Here is a 25,689-nt window from a genome sequence, read left to right as displayed (position 1 = left end):
TTACATTCACAGGGTATTTGAGGGCTCTTCCTAGGCAAAGAAAGGCATTGAAAGAGGAGAGAGAGAGAAATATTTATCTCTGAAATTTATCATGTCATAGAACAAACTTCCAAGACAGATAGGGCATTCCTTTGCCTTGATATCCTCTGAACATGAGATTTGAAACAGAGGCAGTAAATGTGAATGCTGAGAGCCAAGTGGGGACAACGCGTTGCTGTTTCACTGGACAGGGTGGTTACATGACCCAACTGTGTAGGAGCACCACTGGTTCCGTGGAGTGAAGGGATGCTGGAGTTGGAGATACTGGAGATCAGAGAGGTGATGATGTGGTTATGTCAAGGGAAAAAGACAGTAGAAGGCAGAGGGGAGTTAGAAGGGGTAATCAGATTGGACAAAATAACCAGCTAAATCAGTGATTTGTAACATCCTGAAGGGTTCCACCCAATTTAAAATAGTTTATAGCTTTTTGTTTGGACCTAGGATTGAAAGGCTACAACAGCTGTTGCCTAAGAAGAGCTTTGCTCCTGAGAAGAGGTCTATCCATTGTCCATGTGAGTTCTTCCCAGAGCAGGGTTGTTGTTCCCTTTCCTCTGCGTGGTTTCCACCAGGTCAGCGGTGGGATGAAGCATACTGCCTCCAGGAGGAAAGGCTGGAGGATGCAGGATGCTGATGGTGTGGCCTTGGAGGGCCTTTATGCGTGGCTGGGATTCATGCTGCTGCTGACACAGAGTCAAGCCACTTCACACATCTGACAGGAGCTTTGGAGCTTTGAAGTCTGCAGTCTCCCTTTCAGACCTGGTGAAGAGCTTAAATGCCCCCAGCCTTTTCCAATTTGATCAACTGCTCAAATAAAACATACGATTTCTCCCCACAAACATTGTCTTACTCATTTCTAGCTCTTTAAAGTTTGTGTTGCAGGAGGATGCATATCACACACAGAAATTGTAAACAGAAATTTGTTTAAAGACACCGGTGTTTTTTTCACCTTTTGAAAATTCTATTTTTTGGGACTTTTGGGGGGGTTGTGTTTTTGTTTTTAATTTTAATTATTTTTTTATTGAAAATAGTAAGGTAACTCAATTTTTTGAGGATTTTGTCCAAGTTTCCTGAAAAAATATGCAGACCTGAAACATTTGTCTGGATTGAGACCTTGGAATGAAACTGCAAACCACAATAATTTCTTGTGGTTTCTAGTAGCACTGGTATTAATATCACCTAGAAAGGGTATGCCACACCTCTGAGCTGCAAAGGCAGGCCTGCACCAATACTTCAGACTGCAGTCAGACCACCAGCTGTACAGTAACCTCTGCACAGTTTGAGGTGGGGTGTCCCAGAAATCACCACCACTGACTCAGCTCTAAGGAGAGGGATAAATGCTTATTTAACACCAGTGAACACTGTGCAGTAAGTAGAAAGCTTCAGAAGAGAAAAATACCTAGAGAATGGAAATACTAGCATCCTTAGCTATCTGCCCTAAAAATTTCCTTTCAGTATAATTTTTGGTGTTTTTGGTGCTGTAACTTCAGAAATGTTGCTTCCCATATAATTTTCTTTCTTGATTCCAGGCTTACAACATGGTCTTTATATCAGAAAATATTTCTTTTATTTCTGCCTGGGCTTGACCGTCACTGGCTAAATCTACAAGTCTGATCCAATGACTCTTACAATGATTCATTACATCATTATATAGAAAAAAAGAGGAAAAGATTTTGATTAAACAACAACAAAAAATACATTGTTATTAAAAATTCAGGAGAAAATTATGCATAAATAAATTAAAACAATAAAAGAGAGAGAAAGTAGTTGCATAATGTCTTGCGTTCTTGTGCTAGGGTGAGTTCAAGTTGTCTCCAGAGGGATGATTCAAATACCAAGTTTGTGCCATGCACTTACGGAGCTCAATCAAGGCCAAACTGTCCTGTCAAAAACAGGATCCCTAAAATTGCATCTTATGGAAATGAGGCAGAACCCTACTGTGAGTATTCAAGGACATGTGTCTGTGTCACATTTGCCAAAACGTTTTTGTTGTTGTTTTGTGGGGTTTTTTTTTTTAATTCTAAGATTCAGTTTCAGAACTGGCTCTGGTTGTAAAGGTGAGAAGGACACTGAGGAAACATCTTTCAGAGTAGTAAAAGCATATAAATTAGTCCCTGGTGTGTGCTGGATGGACTGGGCAGGCACTGCTGTGCTACGGACACTGCAGCTTTCCTGACCGCCTGCCATGGAACCACCTGTGCTCTGCTCTGGGAAGACCACAAAAGCCAATTGATAGTAACACAGCTTTGGCTCTCCTTCTTTCTCACTTAACAGTGGCCTTTTGGTCTAAAAAGGCTGACAAAGCATGGTCTTAGAGCAGGGGGTCAGAACAGCTGACTCCATAACTGGTGTTGTTCTGCTCTGATCCAGAACAGAAGGCAGATTTTTGCTTCACTGTACCTTCACGTGCAAAATTGTGGCAGAACTCCAGAGGCATGAGAGCTGGGAAATGTTTAAGCTATAATGCTGCAATGGTGCTGTTATTATTTAAGAACACACAGGGGAATGATATTCAAGACTCATCAGATGTGCTATTCAAATGCTGCAAATGGAGGAGAGACTTTTGCCCCTGAAGGAAACCTGGGAAAATGTTTTGGCCGATGCCTCCTAGAGGGGTGTCAACATCTGTCAGTGAAGCACAGGCAGTGTGTGACCTGTCACAAGACAATCATCTAGCCAGGAGTCCTGTTTGTTAGCTGCTGAGACCAATTCTCAGGTGTCTTGCATCAGGTACAGCTTTTTACTCACCATGTGAGTACATGTCTTATAAGCATAGTAGTATGAGCTGTCAGGAAAGGCAAATAAGACATCAGAGAATGAGAAATGCTGAGATTTTGGCTTGGCTTTATGGCTGTACCCCTTCAGTGAGTTGCATTTTTGCAGCCACTATAGAGTCAGAAGCACTCAGGGGTATTTCCAAGTATACAGTATCTGGAAACAAGGAAAAAAATCTTTCCAGAAGCCAGAAGCTATTGATTTCAGAGAAAGGATTTCTTCCTAAAATGTACAGCCTGCTAGAGAAGATTTCCAGTAGTTATTAAAGGTGCCCTAGAGGTTACCTAAAGTGAAATGTGAATTAAGACTAAGATGAGGTGTTGCATCAGGTGAGATAAAATACAGATTCCCTCTGTTTGAAGCCATGATAAGCCTGTGTCCTAGGAAAATAATTCTGCCTATATCTTGCAGGTGCTTGCTTCAACCAAATAAAAGCTTGGAGAGAGACTTCTTTAGTGTTCTGAAAACACTTAAAAGCAATAACGTTTAGGTGAGATGAAATATTTGAAGAAAGTCTCTAGCTTATGCTCAAGAAAAGTCTTTGAAGTAAGAATAGCAGGATTTTATTATTCTGGAGGTGTATAATTTAGAATAAATAGACATCTCATAGAAGCACAGGGACAGGAGGAGGATATATATTTGGAAAGTACATTTAATACAATATAATAATGTATTCCACTACACCAAAAAAAATTCTCTTTTAACATGTGCTATAAAAATTGTTCTTTGATGCTTTCTGAAGCAAGAGATCTAATTTAACTCTCTGCCTTTCTTGTTCTGCTAAGGAGTGAGACATCCAACTGCCTCACAGGGAAGTCATTGCTTCTGTCATTAATGAAACAGGATTTGTGATTCTTTCAAGTCTAAGAGGAGGTCAGTAGTTTTGATGACCTTTTTTCTTTACTTACATAATAAATGAATAATTTGGTTGAAAACTACTTAAACATCTCTTGCCGCTGTTCTATTTTGGATTTTGTGTTTTGGAGGAGGAAAATTAGCTGCTGTGAATGCAGAACACATCCAGCTGATGAATCACTGAAGCTGGGGAGGATTTTAAATTTTATTTATTTATACACCCTTAATACCACACTGTGCTCCTGCACAGATGAAGAAGGGAAAGGCTGCATCTGTGTGGGGAGCTTCACCTCAGAAATCAGATGGCAGGTGCTTGGCATGTTGAAGTGCTGATCTTTTGAGGAGTGGGAAGCAAGGGTAGAGTTTCCCCTCCAGCTTCCTCATGCTGTGTCCCTCCTCCTCATGCCCCATCCTCTCTCTGGGTGTAAGAGCCTCCAGCACCCAACACAGCATAGCATGTCCAAAGGAAGCTGAGACATAGCAAGACACAAAAAGAGAGGATTTATCTCCTCTTTCCATCAAGACTGCCTGAAAGAGGATGATGTTTTACTAGTGGTTCTGCAGGAAACTTTCTCTGCAGCAGCTTCTGGTTTTAACAGTGCAAATCAGTACATAGCTTTGATGAAATCTGCTTCTCTTTTGGTCCCTGTGAAAAAACTTAGCCCTGACTAGCAGACATCCTCTGGATATAGGCAAGCATAAATTAAGGCCTCTGCCTAATCACAGACTAGGAGCCTCAGCAATTCTTTGGTATTTTTTCAATTTACAATTGATAGTGCAGTTGCGGTGTGCTGTTTCTGAGGCAGTCCAACTTTGAAAAACACATTTCTCCATATTCCTTGCCTTTCTACCAACTGTGTCTTTAGAGAGGCTCTCTGTGATGCTCCTGGTGCTGTGGGAACCAAACACACTGGCTGAGTCCACCAGCATCTCTGAACTGTGACCTGCAGCCCTCCTTGAGAATGGAGATGCTCTGAAATTTGTGAGTCTGTTTGTGCCCTTGGATTGTAAACTTGTAATCCAAGGGGAATCAACTGGGGCAGGGATGTATGCAACACTCTCTTCATGGAGGGTTAACATGATAAGGCTTGTGAAGAAATGAAAACCACAGTTCTGTGGCCTACAGAAGCTTTCATGTAACATGAGTCTCATGTGCAGACAGAGGAGTGAGGTGACATAGAGCTGGGTATTAGACATAGTGGATGTGTCCATAACACATCACTGAAATCAAACATGGTCCTCACCTGTGCAGCTCTCACTTTTGCCTCCATGCTCATGTTTTACTTCATGGACTGAAACAAATCTATTAGTTTCCCTGTGCCTGGTACTTCATTTTATTTCTTGGGGTTTTTTTAGGCTGGTCCTGTTGCTCTCTATGGACTTATTCCTGAGCCATTCAGTCCTTAACACTCTTTCATTTTCTTTCCATCTTGCCCCCCCCCGCCCTCCCTTATCTCACTCTGCCTCCCCTTCACTTTTTCTCATCTGTCTGCTCCCATCATGATATTTTATAACGTAAATATAAAATTAACTGCCTCAAAATTAACTGCTTCAAAATATTTTCCTTCAAAGATATCTCTGCCCCATATGGCTGGTTTTGACTCATCCTGTGAGACAGGACACCTGCAAGGGTCCCTTTTCCCTGGGTTTTGTCCCTTGTAACCCTGGTCAGATGAGAATGCATTCTCAACACTTAATCCAGTCAATTAACTTCCCAACCAGTCAGCCTCTGCCTGCTTCCTAGCTAAACCAGTTGAACCCTTTTGCTCATTCTCAGTGCAGACCTTCAGTTTCACTGGGAACATGTATACCCTTCTGTCTCTCTTAATTACTGGATTCATCTAGTCTTTATTCCCTGTCCTCACATTTGACTTTGTGAGCAGTAATTATCTCCTACCATTGTTTAAAAATCCCTAGTCAGTTTGTGAGGTACAGCTCCAGACATGCCATGTCTTAAACATCAGCTTTGCCACAAGTATGAAGTGTAAGAGCCCTGCTGCTCTGCATGAGCTCTGAAGGTTGATTTTTCCATGCAGTCACTATCACCTTCTTTCCACCTCATCCCAGTCTCCCCCTGGCCTTCTAAGAGCCTCATAGGCTCTCAGGAATTAATACAATTTGTTGTTTGACTTCTCCCCATAAGGACCCCAAGGACCCCATGGTTCAAAGGCAGCCTGGTTCTGGGAGCAGGAGATGAGCAAGGCAGAGGCACTGGGTTTTTTGTGAACTTATGACAGTTTTTCAAGTAATTTGTAATGGATTTAATTCCAAGTACTTGTCCAGTTTCCCCTTGAACTGGTTAAAAACTACTTTTGTCCTTTGCATACTCCTTCAAGGAGTTCCACAGCCCTGCAACAGTGAAGCCGTGCTTTATGGTGTCATCTGTCCTAATCCCAAAGCCTGCTCCTCAATAGAAAATGGTCAACTCAATGATTAAAATCTGGCGTATGAAATCAGGACTGGTTTTCATGGTGTTTTCTTTCTTTATCCTTAGCTACACCAAACTTCACCTGACATTTCATACAGTTTCGTGAGATGCGTCTGCAATTTGTCACAACCTGCCCTTATTACTTTAAACAATTTTGTATCATGTGTGACCTTTGTCTCTCACTGCTCATGCCCTTTTCCATGTTATTTATGGGTATTTTGAACAGAACAGACCTCAGTGCAGATCCCTAAAATTTCCACTGGTAACTTCCTTCTATTGAGTTAAATGACCATTATGCCTGTTCTCTGTTTCCTGCCTTCAGCCATTCCTTTATGCCAGAACTTCCCCCCTTCCCTTAGTTTCTTAGTTTCCCTAGAAACTAAGGGGATAGATTTTCATAGATAGCCTTCATAGATACATCTGCTACCTCTTTCAAGAACTTTGAGATGTTGGAAAGGCAGGATTTCCAGAAGTCATGTTGGCTGTTACCAAGTGGATCATATCAAGCCAGATCATACTGTTTCAAGGTGTCCACTACTTTGATCTTTTATTAAAACTTTTATTACTTTGGCTGGTACAGACCTCAGACTTCCGTGCTTCTAGAACTCCAGATGTTCCTAACCTCTTTTAACCTAGGTGTCACTTTTGCTTCCTGACATCCCAACATGGGCACTATTTCAGTAATTGAGTCCAGACATTCTTAAGTTGTCTTGAACCTCTTACTGTTTGCTCCTGGTAGTCTGGTGGTCTCCATCCCATCTATTTTTGCCATGGTTTTTTTTCCATGCAATCCCACTAAATTTGAGATACACTCTGGCCAAGTCCTCTCCCAAGAAGGTTCCAGTGTAGAAATGTACCAGTTTTTGCTACAAGAACCATGGACACCCAGAATTCAGCATGCTTCTCTGCAGTGGTCTGGCTTTTAGACCTTAGACTCAGCTGGCCCCAGAGGCAGACCTCTGCCAAACTTGATCCTGCTGTGTTGAAGCAGTGCTTAGAAGCACCTTTGATTCCTTTTATGCCATTGCTCATTAAAATATTTTACGGTCTAACTATATTTTTACATTCAGCCTGCTGAATTTATCATGACCATTGGATAGAGCTCCTTGAAAGACACTTTTGGAAATCAACCAATCTCTTTCACCTGGTGATTTACTAATGTGAACACCTACCCTTTCTCAAGCCTCTCCTGCTGGATACTGTGTATGTTACGCCAAGTGTGGTGTCTGCCACCCAGTGCTTGCCATATTGCAGGAAAGGTTTAGCTGCTTTACCTTCTGTGTTCAGTTCCCCATCCATACAGTTTCCCTGTTTGCATTTTGTCATGTGTGTGAAAGCGTTCTGCTTCCCTTTTTGCTCAGGAAGGGATGATGGATCTAAGTGTGTGATGGTGAAAAGGAAAAGGGGCCTTTCCTTATGGAGATCTTGAACCAACCCAGTATATCTCTCTTTCCTGAGGACTGGGCTGGGTGTTGGTGATAGCATCCCAAAACCTGACCTGTGCTTCATGTCCCCATGTGGCAAATAGCAGGGCACACAGCAGTAACTGAGTCTGCCTGGTGCAACCACTTTTCCACTCATGCTACCCCTATAGTTTCTCTCAGCATTGTGCTGTCAGTGCTGCTGTCTCTGCAAGACAGGCAGAAATATGGACCCTATGTAAAATTATTTCATTTTATGGCTGGAAAATGCAGGTTTAGATGTGCTTAAATATACGAGTGGTTTTCAAAAGGGTTTCTGAGAATAAACCACTACTGGCATCCCAGATATTAACCTCTATCTCTTTTAATTACATTTATAGTCTACTTTCTGGTCTATTTCTGTAACTCTTCTTGCTGAAAGATCAATCAAGATGCACATTTGCCACCGTTTTTGTCTTAGATCAGTAGTGCTCATCAACATAAAAATATTTCAGCTCTGTTTCCTGGTCAGACTTGCCTTAAAAATTATACACTTTCAAAATAAAGCATAATTGTGTACATGAAACTAGCGTTCATTTTGTTTTATAACATGCTTCTCATAGCCTGTGGTCTCCCATCCTCTTTACCCTCTCCCCTACACCCTTACAGCAGTTTTGAGAAATAAATAACCTCAGAAGTTTGGAAGAGTAACATTTAACTGCCTGTGCTGTTTCTAATGCAGTATCTGCCCATATTTCAGCCAAGATGATGTAGCATCCATCACTTCAGCACAAATAGATGCATTTTCACAGATTTCTTGGGCAGAAGAGCATCTCAGCCAGCCTGTCTGCCCTAGAGTACACAGGGTTCATCTGACAAGACTGAGTCCTGCTGAGCAGGGGGTGTGGGGGACGGGACTGCACCACCCTTTGGAAATCAAAAACAAAAGGAATATTGGATAGGAACTGAAGGAATGAGCATCAAACAATCACCTCCTCTTCCATCATCTCCTCCTGTTGTCACTGTAATCCCCAATACAAGCTGCCTCAAAATGCAGAGAGCCTTTCAGAAGATTATCTGTATCAATGCAGGCTTTGAAGTACGGGCTGCTGGCATCTTATTACAGACAGAGATCAAACCTCTGAGATTAACATGGTCCTGGGCCTGCTGGACTTCATTCACACATCACAGAAGTGCTAAGCTATCAAAGTGCAGGGCTCTGTCTGTGTGTTACTTTCTCAGCCATAAATCCAGCAGCATGAACCCACTGACATTTTTTTTTTTTTTAACAAATGAATCCTTTCTGCCTGTAAGGTGTCTTTTTCTTCATGGGGCTGAATACAGTTTGGGAAATTGAAACAGCTGAAACTGAAAGATAAATTGAAGTAATATCCTAGGGTTGTTCGGGCCGGATGTTGACGGTATGTTTTTCTTTTGGTAAAGCAAACAGGAAGCCATTTGAACTGCAGCCTTGCCTAGTGAGGACAAATCCAGGGTGTAAAGGGCAGTCCTGGTGCCAGGCATTTTCTGCTCTGTTGTGGGGCTCATGGCAGTGCAGGCACCGTGCCAGGACGAGTCAGGGCCTGCACATGCTGCTTTGAATCAGCTCAGAGACAGCATGTCCCCGCCAGCCCGTCCTTCTCCAGGCCACCAGTCCCTTGGACAGCAGATGCTAAAGTACAGGAGGTGGGTTTGCTTCCACCTCAAAATGTTCTGAAGATGGGACATTACTATGAAGCCTTTCTCATTCCTGTCCCACAGCTGCATTTAGCACAGGGTAGTACTAATAAGATGTGCCAGAGCCTGAAGGCTCAGGTGTGCAGCCCTCCCCACCACTACAGCAGCAGCTGGGAGCTCACAGAGGCTATTGCTTGTTCTTGGCTGGAATTTGCAGACCATGCTTAGCCTTTACCTGTCTTTACCAGGTAGCAAACTCAAAATGGCTGCGAAATGCCACACCAGTGTTCAGAGGCAATTTTATTCATGAAATCTACTTGCATGCTCCCAAGCACTGTGAGAGATGGCTGTCTGTCTGGATGGAATCTTTCTAGCTGTATTCACATGTGTCCCTTGCTGAAGGGCCAGTGACACCACAGCTCTGAAAGGATTGTGCTGGGAGGTTGTTTGAAGTTAGGGTCACCCACATGCCTTGCAGGCACATCAGTATCATATGCAAGATGTTCCCATCCAGGGATGAGCGCAGATGACCAGGTTTTTTGAAGCTAGCAAGAAAAAAGGAGAATCTACTACAACTGCCAGGCCAACATAGTCCTGCATACACAGTCTTGAAGGTAACCAGGACCTGGTGGAAATATGTCAGTATCTCAACAGGATGAGCTAGCTTTGCCTTGCACCTCAGCAGTGTCTGTGTGGTCAGCAGCCTCCAGCTTGCAGCTGGGTTGTACCTGGCTGACCTGTGTGCATCAGCAAGGTCTGCCAAGAACCCTGCAGACAGGCCTGGTTGGGTGCATTTGCCCCCAGAAATCCTTCCTTTCATCATCTGAAACTGAGGCTGTTCTTTTAAAACACGCATACCAGCCACTTAACAGAATTTTGACCAAAGAAACACAGATAGACAAAACAATACACAAAATTATTGAGGTGTTCTCATTTCCGTCTCTCCTTAATAAGTGAAAAGAACAATAGCCATGAGTCATCTCCCTGCTTTCCAGCACTTTAGTTCCAGTTACACCATAATTGCTGGCACCACAACATTAGCTTCTGCTGTTGGAAACAGCCTGTGAAAGGAGGAATGGGAAGCAAAAATACTGGAGACAGCTTACTGTGGGAAAGGACCTAAAAATGAAGGAATGAGGGGGGAGAGAGGAAAGAAAAGCATGGGGACAAATGTTGTTTGTAGACATTTACATATTACTTAACATCATATTCTTTTTAGAAATATGGAAGGTTTCTAAAAATATAGTTTTATCCTTTCTTCTGTTTGGATTTGTTAGCAGTACAGAGTGACTTCTCTTTTGGCCAAAGAACCTTGATCAACAGCATTGGATTAGTGCTTTGTCCACTGGAGACCACTTCTGTGCAAAACCTGAATGTGCTCTGTGCTGTGTGTGGAAATACCTGTGCTAGATTTCATTTCAATGGCTCATGTCATGCACCATAAGCCTCAGCTTGAGATACGCTCTCCAAAGGTGGGGCACTAGTTTTTTTGTCCACTCCCATCTCTGCTCCATTGCAGAGAAGATCTGCTTAGATCTGAGCCTGACATCAGCCAGATTCAGAACAGAAACAGATATGTTTATTTGGATGGGAAACATCAAGTTCTAAAGTAGAGCTGACATTTTAAAGTGGAACAAGAGCAGGGAAGTTTTCAAGACATCAATAGCCAGTGCTACTCAATTCCAGAACAGAATAAAGCAGGTAAGGCCAGACCCTTTAAGTTTGTGGCTCTCTCAAATTCAATGTTGCTCCTAGCAATGACAAATATGTTCTTAAAAGTCCTAGCAAGGGAAAGCCAAGCCAAGCTGAGTGTACTTTCAGTATGCAATTAGCATAAATATACTTTGTGCTAAACTGCCCAGAAATAGAAACAAAGAGCTTGAGGAGGTTCTAATTGTTTCAAAGGGAATACATTTCATGGAGAGGAAGACAAAGGGGAGCTATGTCCAAGAAGACATGAGACAGAGGCCAAACCAGCAATTGCCTGAATCCAAAACAGTCCCAGAGGCTGTCTCTGAAGACTTGCCAGTGGACTTAGCACTGGAATTTGCCAGGGACTTAGCCTGAACCCAGCCAGCAACCTTGCCACTCATGGCAAATGATACATCTCAGCTGGCACAGTGAACCTGCTTACTGTGAGAATGGCCACGATTACTGAGTTTATTGCTGAAGTCCAGCAGATGAAAGGAGAAACATCAAGCACATCACTAGAAGTACCACATTTAAGATGAATCTTTGTAATTGAAAGATTACTTAGAGAACAAAAATGTTTGCTTGAAGCTTTTTTCTTCTAGGTTGTGGTCAGCATGGAGCCTGGCAGTATGTGGCAATCTAGCAAAGGCACAGGGAGACCTTCAAACCAAATTGATGAAGAAAGACAGCTAACTCTAACCCTGCTCATTTCTTAGCCTGCCCTCCCATGGGATTGACAGCATTTACTCACATCATCTCTCAGTGTCCAGCAGATGAGACTCAAAATACAAACTCCTCCATCTGCAAACCATCCCACACTGAGATTGCTGCACTGAGATTGCTGCACTGAGAATGTCTGTGCTTTCTGGCTGCTGTTAGGCAGCACCATGATAACCATGACCAGACACTCCATTGTGACCAATGCAAAGCCTGTACAGGCAGTGGTGTGCAGGCAGAGCAGCATGTGGGGAAAACTCACACTGTCTTCAACCCCTTCTGCATGTGTCTGCTGGGATTTGGTGCTGCACATGCTGCAGGTTTGCCCTCTGGCTCTACGGTGCTGGCTCAGGTCTCTTGTCCTTAGGCTTTCAACATGCCCTGAGTATTTGCAGTCAGGATCCTGACAGCTTTCTGTGCCAAGGCCTTTTATGTGATGCTGCAGATGAGTCCTTTGTCCCCAGCTCAGACTTTCAGACTCCTCTCAATCTAAAGTTTCAAAATTGTCTGTTGGACCAGCTCAACACTCTTCTTATCCTACCCCCACCCCCCACCCTCCACAAGTGAACAAGGTTTGTTTGACTTGGAAAGGAAACAATAATTTTCTTCTTAATTATGAAAGATGTGCTGTACAGAATACCTCTCCTAAGACTGTGCAAAATTGCATTTAGCAACAATGAAGTTACAGTGCTGTGATCTGGGCCTCAGAAGCCATTTGTCTAACCTTCAAACTGGTTGACAGTTTTCATCACTTCCCTTTGTCACTGAGACTTCCTTTATTTGTCTGTACGTCTTCTTCCATACGAGATGCAATCTTTACTATGTAGACATGAACATAAATATTTAGACACAACTGGAGAGGCTTTCAGATGTTTGCTAAGAAATAAATCTTTCTTGAATCCTTGGTTCAAGATGGAAGCAGAAAGTAATTGCCCATGAAACTCCTTTTGGGTTGGCAAGAGGAATAGTTACTTCATATCTGTCGAAGGATGGCTTTAGGTAAATGGGCTGCTGGAAGTAAAGTTTATGCTCAAGAGCAGCACTTTGGTGAAATGTTTTGTGAGATTTTGTTTTCTTTCCTACTAGCTTGAGAGACTCTAAAACTGAGAAATATCAAAAAGTTTGTGCTCATGTGTTAAGGCTTCCTTCCAGTGACACACTAAATGCCAAGGGGAATGTGTATCCATGTCAGAAATACTGTGTAAATGTAACAGATCAGTAGCTGCAGTGGCTCTTGTTTCCCTTCCCTTTTGGCTTGGGTTGAAGTGAAAGGAGAGGTGCTACAATGTCCTTGCAGGCTTTGTACAAGATGCATAAACAGCCTCTGTGTCTCCAGCTCAGTCCTTACACCTGCCCCAGTTACAAGCCAGCTGAGGCAGAGACTGTCCATGGATATGTGCAGGTCTGGCTGGGCAAAATGCAAAGGAATCAAACCTTCTTTCATGTGGGCTATGTGCAGTGGCATTACTTGGCATTTTGATGGTCAGAAATGGTAGTGTCAGAAATCTGGCCTCGTTGCTGTGCTTTTAAATTTTCAAGCTCATCCTATTCTAAAGAGGGATGGAGTCTCCTGTTTCAGTGGCGTAATTTGCTTGCTCAGCTTTCCTACATTTCAATGGGTTTCCATTAGAGACATTTTTCCCTTTCAGTTTTCTGTCTAGTGAGGAAAAAGCAATTTGAGATGCTTGGAGAACATCTGCTTTTGATGCTCATTGTCAGTTTAATTTCCAGGCATCAGACGCTCATGCTTGCAGAGTCACCTGGAAAATCCTGAAAGTTTTCTTATGAAATGGCACTAAAAATGTTGAATTAAAATTTTACATAAAGGAAAATTGCACTTATGTATCTTGTTGACATTTCCCATCTTCAAACATCAACAGTTCTATTTAGAAAACAGAACAGCATTTCACAAAGTGTTACAATTTCAATTTTAGTTTGCAGTGGTGTGTTTTTCTCCAACAAAATAGGAGGAATAGTTTCCATCCATGGCTGCAACTGAAACAGCAATGTTTCACCCAAGTCTCTTTGTATTTTGATTCTCTGTGAGGGTTCCTCCTACCCATTCCCATGACTGAGACTCATCTCTCTGCTTTGCAATGGCCAAGAGGCTCAGGAGCCTTCTGAGACCAGCAAGGTGACGTCTGAAATGCCCCTGTCTGGAGATAAGAGCAGCTCATGGGTCCAGCTTAAGAGAATGGTGAGAGAGGTGGGGTTTGTTTGGGTCTTTTAAACCCTTTTGTGTTCTTTGGTGTAGAGGCACCATGAGGTCACCTCCTCTTGGATTTCTTGACTAAATGACAGCACCTGGTAGCTGAGGACACCAAAAGTATGGCAACTCAGCTTCAGTAAAAAACAAAATTTAAAACAGGAGAAGCAGATGCCAAGCAGTAGCTGCATCTGGATTTTGGGTGATTGACTCCACATGTATTTTTCCATTACTCCATAATACCCTAAGAAAACATTTTATTCTTCCTTTGCATCCCAGGATATCTTCATGTCTGGAACCTGCCTTGACCATGCTGAGTGAAAAATCTGCTAGATCAGAACTGGTAAGAAAATACTGGTAGTGCAGTGGTGACATTGCTAATTGGAACCTCCTCCCATGGGACAGCTGTATGAAGACATTTCACAAAACACATGCTCCACAAGCCAGGGAATATAAGGCAAAATGTGCAACCTGAGGCATAGTGTGCCCAGATCCCAGGGATCTGGGTCTTCCTAGATTTAACTAATTGAAATCAGGAGGTCTTAAGTCATTCCTAGAATTGGTAGCTACCAGACAACAAATTGGATGAGAGGCTGTTCTCAACTTTTTATTACTTTCTTTTTTAGTGCTATTTTTTCCTTTGACCAGATGTTTTTAATACAGCATCCTGAAATGCTTACAGCTGTCAGTGTCTAATGAGCCTCTAACATGTCATTTCATGCTATCAGTTTATCTTATTAAACCATACCACTTACAGAAAAAAATGTTACATTTGTATGGTTTGCAGTATTTCTGGAATTATCTAGTTCCTGACTGTCAGTATTTATTGTCAATCATTTTTTATATAAAGGTTTGCATCTTGGGGAAGAGACATACACAGACATATACATATTTTTTTTGTTACAGCTCAGTAGGAGATTAGCCAGCCAGAAGCTCTTGTGGCAGTTACTGCAGTGAAAACATACCTATGACTTGATAAGCTAATTATACATGTACTTGCACAGGAGTTCTTTGTCCTTGGATCAAAAAAGAGAGGAAAAGGCCGTTTGATTCCTCACAAGAATAGTTCTGCTCCTAAATATAAAGGCTAGATAAGATGTGTGTCTGTGTATTTTCCATGGTTTTTTTTTTAATTATAAGAAAGTGTTTTAGGAAACAAAATGTGCCTTTAATTTCTTTTAATGATTCTTCTGGATGTGTAAATAAAGAAAATTATAAGAAATAATTAAGATTAAAAAAAGAAAAGTCAGATTTTCCAAAGAGCATCATCTCTGATTTCAGGGAAGCACCAAAGCAGTTTTGTGCACAAAGCACTTGGCCCTCAGCAGATGCCACTGCTCTGTAGTTTCAAAGAACAGCCATCACAATGAGACCCCTCAGCTGGGTGCATTAAAAGCCTGGGACCAGAGCAGGCTTTGAACAAGTTTGAGAAATACGTCCCTAAATGCTGAGTTTGCTGTTAAGTGATCATCTTTACTGTGGGACTCTTGGCTGAGGAAGAGTTGTGCATGTTCCCAAATGCTCCATTATAGTCCTGCTGCTGGTCTGCCCTGCAGCCCTGCACTGGGGATGTGATGTGGGACCCTGGGGCTTGACAGACATGGCTGCTTTAAGCCTTTGAAATGTCCTTCTGCTCTCTCCTCACTGACAAGGTACATTGCACCCTACAGAGCACAGTCTGTGAGTGTTCAGCACTTCTTGGAGGAAATCTCACTGCTGACACCCCTTCCTCAACCTTTTACTTTTACCTCCTTGTGGACACTGCTGTCCTGTGTCTCCCCAAGGCTGTCCCATCCTCTTCTAAACCCCAGACACCCCAAAAGCAAGGGGCCAGTGGTCTAAGGATGCAATGTGGCCAGTGTAGGACAGCTTTCAGCCAGCCTAAATCATCTGAAGCTCAACATTACTGCTGGCCTGGCCTGGTTTTGAAATACTGCCTAAGGTACTGAAAAACAGCAGATGAGGTTCTGCACATCACTGTGAATCACAGGAAATACTAAGCAGCATTCCAGCAGCGTGGGAGGATCTGTGACACCGGTGCCTGGGAAGAAGTAAACCTCCAGGAGCTGTGGGCAGTTACCCATGGCATCACCTGGCTGGGAAATGGCATCCATGTGCCTAGAGAAAAAGCACCCAGAGAAGCCCTTACCACTGTGATGGTATTGCTCTAGAGGAGAGAGCCCGAGTCCTGGCCCTGGTGGAGGGGACAGGACTGCTTGCTCTGATCCTACCCATCACAAATGCTCTCTTACACTCAGGCAGCACCGTAGGCCTCTTGGCCACCAAAAACTTAGTTCGCTATTAGTTCTTGCAATATGTCTGACATCACTGTGAGCTGTCTGACCCAAGTACAGAGTCTGACTGGCACAAAGAGGGGCTATTTCTCTGTTTCACAGTGTCCAGTGGGGTGCTGTGCTGGTCTGTGACAAGAGACATTGGTGTCCCTGGCAAAGTACATTGCAAGCAAGAGCAGACACCACAGCATGGGAGAAGAGCCAGGCAGAAACATTATTTTAGACTCAAATCTCATCTAAAATAATGTGTGATACAGCAGTGTACCATATCCCCCATGGGAATTGCACAACGATCTCTTTTCTAGAGTAACAATAAGTTGAGTTTGACTAGAGATGATAGAGGCTTTGTGGAAAGGTGTTCCTGTTGAGATGACAGCAGAAAAGCACTGAATGATGGATGGTACCAAGCACACAGTGCCTGAGCCTCACATTGAAAAGACCAGCTCACTGGATTCAAATATATTGCTAGAAAAGGGCACTGAGCACCACAGAAATACAGGCACACCCTCACACACTCACAGAGCCTTTATTGTGATGGAAAAACAGGGTAAACCCCAGGTACACTGGATGCCTTGGGGCAGAGCCATCTCTTTGGGATGTACACAAGAACACAAAAAGAACTCAAACACTTCTTCTCCTAGCAGGACAGGGAAAGAGCTGAAGGCATGGGGCACTTTGGGTGCCCTGAGTTTTCCAGTGACGCTGCAGTGTCTGCTCAAGGCCATTTCAGGAACTGTGTGTACATGTGGAAGGGGTCATTTATTTTACGAGACTGATAAACCATGCTGACAATGTATTTGACTGCACAACCTCTCCTTTGATGGTGAGGAGCTGCTCTCAGCCTGTACTGAGCAAAAAGTTTCAGTTTCTGCATCAGGCTTGGAAAAGGACATGTATGCCCAAAGGACTTGTCCATTCTTTACAGCTCTCTTCCCTCTCTCCAAAAACCTTGCCTTGCCACCACAGCTCCCGCAGTACTCTTGCCATACATGGATGGTCACCAGGGATTTACAAGTGACAGGAAGTTCTCCAGTGGCCCTTGGGCTGGGTCACAGCTGGGATTTGCTTTGTCAAAGAACAGCCCCTATTTGAAGGTCTGTATTCCTATGGCTGAGAGAGTACTGGTAGTTCATTGAGGCAGCTAAATTGTGGGTGTGTTTATTGGAATTACAAATAGCTTTATACAGACGGGTTAGCCTGGTCACTGGGAATTTGTATGGGTAATTATGGGCTCATTATTATCTTCCCTGCAGGGAAGACACATGACCCAGTAGTCTCAGGAAAAGGTTGGGCGCCAGGAACTCCTGGACTCTAATCCCAGCTTCGACACTCCCTTCTCTGGCCCCAGGCAAGTGACTTAACTTTGTGCCTTGGTTTCTCTGTCTGTGAAATAGGGATAATATCTCTGAGGAGTGTTGTGAGGATTAATTAGATAATGTTCACTTAATGCTTTGAAGATATGAAATGTGAAATCTTTTTATGCAGCTTGGAATGCTTTCCAGGCTCTTTTGATTTCTGACCGCACGCTTTCATTAGATCACCTCCTTCCCCGCGGAGGTGGATTTGCCTGGGAGCCACCCCAGCTAATTTGGGAGTTGTTTTTTTCCAAGAGCTTGGAGCAGTTCCCAAACACTCTGACTCACACCAGCTTGCTGGAGAAGCTGCCTCTGACACCTGACCCTGGCTGGGGTGCGCCTCGCCTCGGTGTGCGCTGGCTGTCCAAAGACAAGTCAGGGAGTGGCTGGAGACGGGATGAATCAGGTTTAACGGTCTCTAATGAAGCCAGGGATGGATTTTGCCCTCTGGCTTTCTCCAAAAGCATCTGCACTGCTGGAATTCCTGGCTGAGCAGGCGTGCAAGGAGCAGCTCCCCTAACACTGTCCTGCCAAAGGTACAGATGCTTTCCAGGCATTTGATTAGACCCTATTTTTGTCTTGATACTTTGAGGTGTGGATCTGTGACATAAGAGGGTTTTTTTAAAGGAGTGAAATTATCTCCTCAGCGATTTTTCTTATATACAGTCGGCTTCCTGAGAGAGTTATTCCTTGGGAAAATGTAGTTTTCCGCAGTAATAATTCACTGTGCGGGACACAATAAGGTCAGTTTTTCCCAATGAAGAAATAACCAAAGTAGGCCTTGTTCCTCAAGTCTGCTTTCTTGAATAATTAAGTGATCCTATGAGCCATGTGAATCAGGAATCTCCTCCCGGGAACCTGCCCCTTCCCACATCCTCATCCAGCAGCGCTTCATCTGGAGCGGCTGCGGTGACCAGGACAGGCGGGAGCGCCGTGGGTGCCGTGCCCGACCCAGCTGCTGGGCAGAGCCCTGGACACTTCGGGCTGAAGCACAGCAGCCTTGGGAACGCCTTTCCTCCCCCAGGAGCATCTCAGGCTCCGGCACAAGCATCTCCTCAGCCTTCCAGAGGAAAGGAGCCCCTGCGTGCGGCCCCCCCAGGCACAGAGGGCTTGTGACCCGCAGGGTTTTGCCTGAAGGCGATGCGAGGGTTCCATTTGGGCTGCACAGAAACAGGAGCTCCCTCGAGTGGAGCGAGCCCCCCACTGCAGCGCGGGGACCCCGCCCGGGACCGCTCGGACAGGCAGAGCCATGCTGGGAGGGATAAACAGCACGGAAATCATCGGTGAGAAGCTGCCACTTTCAGAGCCAGATCTTGCTTCCTTTGAAATCGGGACGTTCCTTAGGGCGGACAAACTGCTCAGGAAACTACTCCCCATCACTGAAAAGTGAAGAGCAGTCAGAGAAACACAGAACTTTTGCTAGATTTTAAAGTAGCTCCAGTTTACTTGCTCTCTCAAACCTTGACAGTGAAATTCATGTCCAGAGGGAGGACTTTTCTATTCACTGTTGTCCCCCACCCGCAACATACTGAGAAGTTTCGGGGGGACATAGGACTCCGAACAGTACTTGGACTACAAAATTTGTTTGCATATGCCCTCGTCTCTAATGCCTATGGGGAAGGATCAGTTCTTAGCCACACAACTCTTACACCAAGAGAGTGAAAGAACCCCAAATACAAGGGTGGAAAACACCTGGGTAGCAGCTTTCACTCTGTAGCTCATGAGTGTGACAGTATGATCCTGGGGTGCTGGTAGTAGGAAGAGGGAAAGAGTTTCTCCACTTCGGGGATGCAGATCATTTAACACCTTATCAGTCACAAGCAACACAAGCTATACCTAGGAGTTAGAACAGATTTTGACATGATGCCATGGTGTGGCACTCTAGCTGGAGTGCTTCGTCATGCTCTGCATCAAAGATATAAACTGTTCCCAAAAACACATAGGGAAATGGGAGGGAGAATGAGCCAAATACAGTCTGGAATCATAGAATCATTGACTACCAGGTTGCAGGGGTCCTCAAGATCATCTGGAATAAATTTTCTGGCCAGCTGGCTGATGAAAAAAAATCGTGCTGGGCATTTCTTCAGGATGATCAATGTGCAGCAAAAGAGGAATCCAGGAATACTTCCAGTCTGCAAAAGTATATGTTAAGGTGAACACGGACCCCACCACAAGGGCTGTAATTTGATCCTGGGACTATGGCAAAGGCTCATGGGCTTTCTAGTACCTGTCCTTTGACACTGTTCTATACATCCCAACCCCACCCCACAGATCTCAATCTCACCCCATAGATCCCAATCCTGCCTCATAGATCCCAGTCCTGCCCATCCTGCCTCAGAGATCTCAAACCTGACCCAGAGATCCCAGTCCAGATGCTGGTGCCCTATTAGTCACATCCATGCAGACCCTCACACAGGGTGCTGTAGCCAGCATCCAGGTAGAGGAGCAGTACGTCTGTAGAGAGCAAACCTGTTTCTTCAGCTAAACTTTGATTGTATATGCTATCTGCTAAGTTATTGAAATGTCTTGGAATGAATATATGGAAGAATTATTGTAATTGAATCTAAGTAGTGCTCAAATTAATGTAAATATGACACATCAGCCTAATAATTAAAGTTGTCAGGTATGGGTTTTATTCAGAGCTTGAATTAGGTTCCTGCTTCAACTTGTTGATTTGCCTTGGAGCTTGCAAGGCTGAGCTCAAAAGGCAAAGAGTTGTGGGAATGCTAAAAACAACACAGTGAGGCAAAGGGCTCTTCTGCTCTGCTCTGGGGACCTTTTCTCATACCATCTGCAGCCCTCCTCACTGGGGACTTTGCTTTATATGCAGCAGCCCCTTTGTTTCTTTTAGAGAGGCATTTCACAACGTGTATGTGACAGCTACAGCCCCCAAAGGTCATCTTTCTCCCAACCCTCTTCACCGTAGGACCCTGGCAGAGCTCCACGTCTCAGCCCACCCAACTCCAGGCCAGGAGCATGGCTGGAGCAGGCTGGGTCTGCCCAGGGCCACTTGGGCACCTCCCCAGTGCTCCCAGCTCCAGCAAACACTGTTGGTAGAGTTAGTTCCCTTGGGAACCACTGTCTCACCAGTTAGGAGCCACTGGGCTGGGCTCATGTAACCACAAATTTCTGCTGGAATGACCCCTGGAAGCAGCCTGGTCAAACTTGCTCTGTTCTGCCTGGACTCAGAGCGGGGTGCCTGAAAAAGCACCCTTTAGGAAACAAAATGATGCATTCCCATGGATATACCAGTTCAGCATCTGGCTCCAAGTGCTTTAATTTTCAAGACATGGTTAGGAAAGAACAGTTTAGGTTCAGGTTTCAAAGTTGAGAAAATACACTAAAAATAGTAAAATGGTTCCTTTGGAGGAAAAAAAAGCTAAATCAACTGGACCACACTTTCAACACCTAAAAGCCCAATTTAAAAAAGAAAAAAAGAAGAAAAAAAATAAAAGCCCTCCACACCTCTTCCCCAGCAAAATGATTCTCATTTTTTCTGGGAAATTTGTACTTGCTTTGTGTGTTAAAGTCAGGCATTTGACTATGAACATAGATGGTGCATGTATCTGTGCACAGATACACCTCAAACATGCACAAATGCACATATGAATGAGATCCAGACAAACCTAATTAGGAGTAACCTAATACCCCATGCAAAAGTTAATCAGGGCTGTGAAATATTTAGAGGGAAGTTATAGCCCCTTCTGTGTAACAAAAAGTCCTAAGCAAGTTCATGACTCGTCCATGCCTAGATGGCACATGATTCTGGTGGTTCCTGGTGACATTCATCAAGAGGTGGAAACTACCAATGACAAAGTTGCCAAAAATATAATTGTTCTGTGGGAAATTTGCCATTAGCAGCAGAGAAGGCACAGGGAAACAAACGTGCCACCTAATTCCCTGGAACTCATGTGAGTAAGTCTCTCTACCAGTGTCTCACCAGCATATATCATGAATCCTATTTTAAACATAACTTTTGGCTGGATGAGCTCCGAGCAGGTTGAGAGCTGTTAAGGAGGCAGTAGCATATTTAGGACAAAACCCTGCTGTCAGACCAGCCTGGCACAAACACATCTAGACACAGACAAAATGGAAAATTTGGCCTCTTGGCGCGATGAAGAGTTGTGTGCGTGTGTGAGTGTTGTCACTGCAAGGAAAGCCAGCTTGGACAAAGTATTTGTACTGTCTTGCTCTTTGGGGGGTTGTGTGACTGAAAGCCAGCTTCCTTGCAGCTGAACAGATGATTAAACAAGACCTGGTGATATGGGATATATCCTTCCCTATATGAAAAAGTTGTCCATGCTGCTGCTCACATTGCTACAGGAGATGGGATGAGGCTGCCATCCAGCCCAGGAGGGCTGGGGCACGGACAACAGGGACAAATTGTCCACGGACAGAAAGAGTAGAGATGGCAGGGACAGACCATGAGAGCTGTGAGACTGTCCTGGTGGCTTCAGGCTCCTCAGTTTCCTGAGATGACATTATAAGGCTGGTATTTGGCAAGATGTTTGGCAATATATGCCCTGTAGCTCATGAAAAGGCTTTGTACAAGGGGACAGTGTAGGCTGCCTTGCAGAGAGGCTGCCTTCCCACAACACCAATTAAGTATAATCTCAGCGACTCAGCTGTCTTTTTCTGGATCTGGAGCTGTTTAGCCCTCAGAAGCATTTTATACCTCTGCTATTGAGCCTGGTGGAGCTGAACATAGTCCTTGTTTTTTTCTATCTCACACAGAGCTGATGTCACCAAACTTACATTTAACTACTCTTATATTTAGCATTTCCTCCTGCAACATCACTATCCCTTGCCCCTCCGGGATGGTGGCTCCCACCATCTAAACATAGTTACAAATGGAAGGGGGAACACGTCTGAGCAAAAAAACAGCCCAAGAAACATTCCTCTTGTCTTGATGCAGCTACACAGGGTCAGCATTACAGTGCATGTCTTTCTCCTTCTGAGCAAAAGGAAATACAATAGAAAGGCCCATCCTACAAAAATCAGCACCATCTTTCCTTGGGGGAGGGCTGCAAGCTCAGGCTGAGCACTATGGAGGCTGGAAGTAGAGATGTGCTCAGGCTCCCTCTCATATGTTCTTTTCTTGTTTATTTGCAAGGTTTTGTTGTTTGTTTGTTTTGTTGTTTGTTTGGTTTTAGGTTTTTTTCCTGGTAAACCTTTCTTTATAGTGCTAGTGATGTGGGGGTGGAGTTGGAAATCAGCCCAGAAGTTTTTGTTATGATGACTTGATATATATTTGCTGCTAACAGCAGCTGTGGTACACTAAGGGTTTTCTGCTCTTTGAGAAGAGGCAGACCCAACCCAGAGGAATAACTCTAAGCTCAAGAAGTGGACCAAGGAGAGAAATAAATGAAGAGTAGCAATTAAAAAAGGAAGACCAGCTCTGTGTTCTGTTCTCAGCAGGTGGCACATCCGTGCATGAGTGCCCTCACCTGTAGGCTGTGCCTCCCAAACACCTGCTGGTCAGCTGCAGGGGTGGTGTGCATCCCTGGGTTGAGCTACCCAGGAGCTACCCTTCCTCTGACCTCAAAGTCTGCATTCTTCCTGGCTGTGGCCCTTTTCCTGTCCAAGAGTGGGACACACAGCATGGCTGCAGGGCAGCTGGCACAGCCCTGGCCATGCCAGGATGTGACTTATCTAAGCTTGGGTGGCAAAGGGCAGCATTAACTAGAGGTGAGCATTGATAGAGGCACAGGCTACAGGCATGACAATACAGCCTGTCATGTCAGCAAATAAAATAATACCACTGGTGAGGAGCAGGGTGATAAATCTGTGCAGTGGGTATTGTAAAAATGTTCTAGATTGGAGCCATCCCCTCCTGGTTAGGGCTGGGTTTGCTTTTGAGCTGGTGGTCTTTTGCTGTGGAGAGACCTATCTCTCCTGAAGACAAACTGCAAAAATACAATCACACTTCTATTATGCCCATAACTTGCCTGTGTGATTTTATACTTTCTTTATGCTGGTTGATAGATTGCTCTAATGGCTGTGTTGACACATATTTAGTGGTGTTCACTTACAATTTCATTTAATAGAAGTATTTTCTCACTTTGAACTGCAGCATTTTCTCAAATGTGGCCTATGGTGGTTTGCATTTGCTTTATTATTAATTAAAAGTAAACGCCTTTCTTGAGAACATTTCATTGCCATGCAGATGAAGCCAGCACCTTCAAATGGATTTTTTCCACATTTTATTTCTTTAAATGTGTTGCCTCCTAAAGTCTGATGAAGTAAGAATTTGAATAACTATTTTTGAAAACTAGAATTCACTGATAAGGTTCAGATTCTTATCATCTCAATTTAACTACTTTGGCTTATTTAAATAGGGGGAAAAGAGCAACTTACAGTTCAACAAGAACAGCTTCTCCAGAGGTTTTCACTTATGTTAGCTTTGGACTGGGTTCAAACACTGTGAGGATGCCTTTATTCTGTCAGCACTTCCATGCTCCGAGTTCTCATACTGACTTTGCAGCCCAAAGAGCCTGCTGAAGCAGTCCTTGTTGCTACAGTTGTGTCCAAACACACCGAGCCAGTACTACAATGTAAGTTCACCTGGGGATGCTCAGAATTACCTGCAAGCCTCAGCTGTCTACCCTGGGCTTGAGTTTGATGCCAGGTACTTAAGGAAAAATTCTGATGCCATGCTGTTTCAGAAAAAAAAAAAATCACCTCATTTGAATGCTAGTCTTTGAAAGGCCTCTGAAATTCTCTTTTCCAGATGAAAATTCCATGCTTTTATGTCTGCATGTGGGATTCAACTACTTCTCTTTTCTTACCCTTATCCTGTAGACGGAGGCTGTTGCTCTTGTTGCCCCCTTCCCTTCCCCTGTACTGCCTATTTTTATGAACTGCTATTCCCATCCTGATCTGACAACCTGTTCAGATTCATGGGTCCTTGGAAAACCTAATTTCCCTACAATGTCCATAAAAAGAGATGCTAAAAAGTCACTAATCTAAATTAAAGTTTTAGGTGCTTCCTTCATTTGGATTTTCCATATGCCTGTGTGCTCCAATTTCATCTTTGAATATCTATATCCTACATTTTATGGTTTGGGAAAAGTTGCAAGAATAACTTTTTGTTCCTTGGGAAAAGTGGAAAGGTATAAGTGATTAATAATAGACTTTTTTAAGCCACAACTGAACAGTACAGGTCCAAGAATTAAAAACCTTCTCTCATTTAACTCAGAAGTTCCTGACCAGGAAAAGTAAGGGATACAAAAGAAGGGATGTCTGGAGCTGAGAAGTAGCAGTGACTCACCAGAACCTTCACTACCAATAGCCAGCAACCACCTCAGGGGGAAAGGGGAATGCTCTAAAATGGGACCTACGTGCTGGAGATGTCCAGTGGTTCTGTGTCTGGGGAGACACTCACAACCCCCCAGCATCCCCCTGTCCTTTCTCTGCAGTTTTCACTAATGAGCAACAGAGCCTGGAGGCTGATGGAACTTGGGCATGCCTCCCCAGTTTGACACCAGTTTGGTACAGGGCAAATGGGAGCAAGGAGCAGAATTGGACTCCCCTCAGCTTATGTACTCACCACAATCAATTATGTGCACATTGATTGTGTAATCAATGACAAACTCCTCTCATTTTATGTGCAGGCCACGGGAGCAAAATGCAGGGGTAAAAAAAGGAAAGAAAATTTAAAAAGGAAAAGAGAGGACTTCCAGCTGGTCTCAAGGAGGTGCCTTAGCCCGACAAAAGCAGGTAGAGCCACGGTGCTTTCCCAGGCTGGCATGAAGTACCTGTGCACAACACAGCCCAGCTGCAAAGGTTAGCAAGAGAGGGCTTGAGTGAAGTCATGGAGACAGTAGTGCTGCCCAGCCTGTTGTGTGAAACTACACACACAGTGCCCAAAGACAGTGCCAGCACCGTTCTTGGCACAGGTATAATAACTTTAGTAAAGGAAAGTTCAAAGGTGAAATCTCAACACCTAAAATTCATCCATCTATAGCCGTGTTGAAAGATGTCTTGGTTGATTGATTGGCTGATACCTGGCCTTCTGACCAACCACAAACCCCAAAGATTTAGCACTCAGTAACATGCAAAATCCCTGGTCTTAATTGAAAAATGGCACTGAAACCTCAGGAAGAGTTAGCATGGTGTCTTGTAGCTTGTCTTTCCTTTCTGAACTCAAGGGCTCCCTCTGTACAGGCATGCAGGGGTTCACAGACAGGGGAAGCAGACAGTGTCTGCTCATCTGCCCACCAAGGACTGCTTTTCCAGGCATTTTTAGCTGCTG

Source organism: Cinclus cinclus, chromosome 1, assembly GCF_963662255.1.
Source record: "Cinclus cinclus chromosome 1, bCinCin1.1, whole genome shotgun sequence".
In the NCBI taxonomy this organism is placed as follows: domain Eukaryota; kingdom Metazoa; phylum Chordata; class Aves; order Passeriformes; family Cinclidae; genus Cinclus; species Cinclus cinclus.
This window is presented reverse-complemented; position numbering follows the sequence as displayed.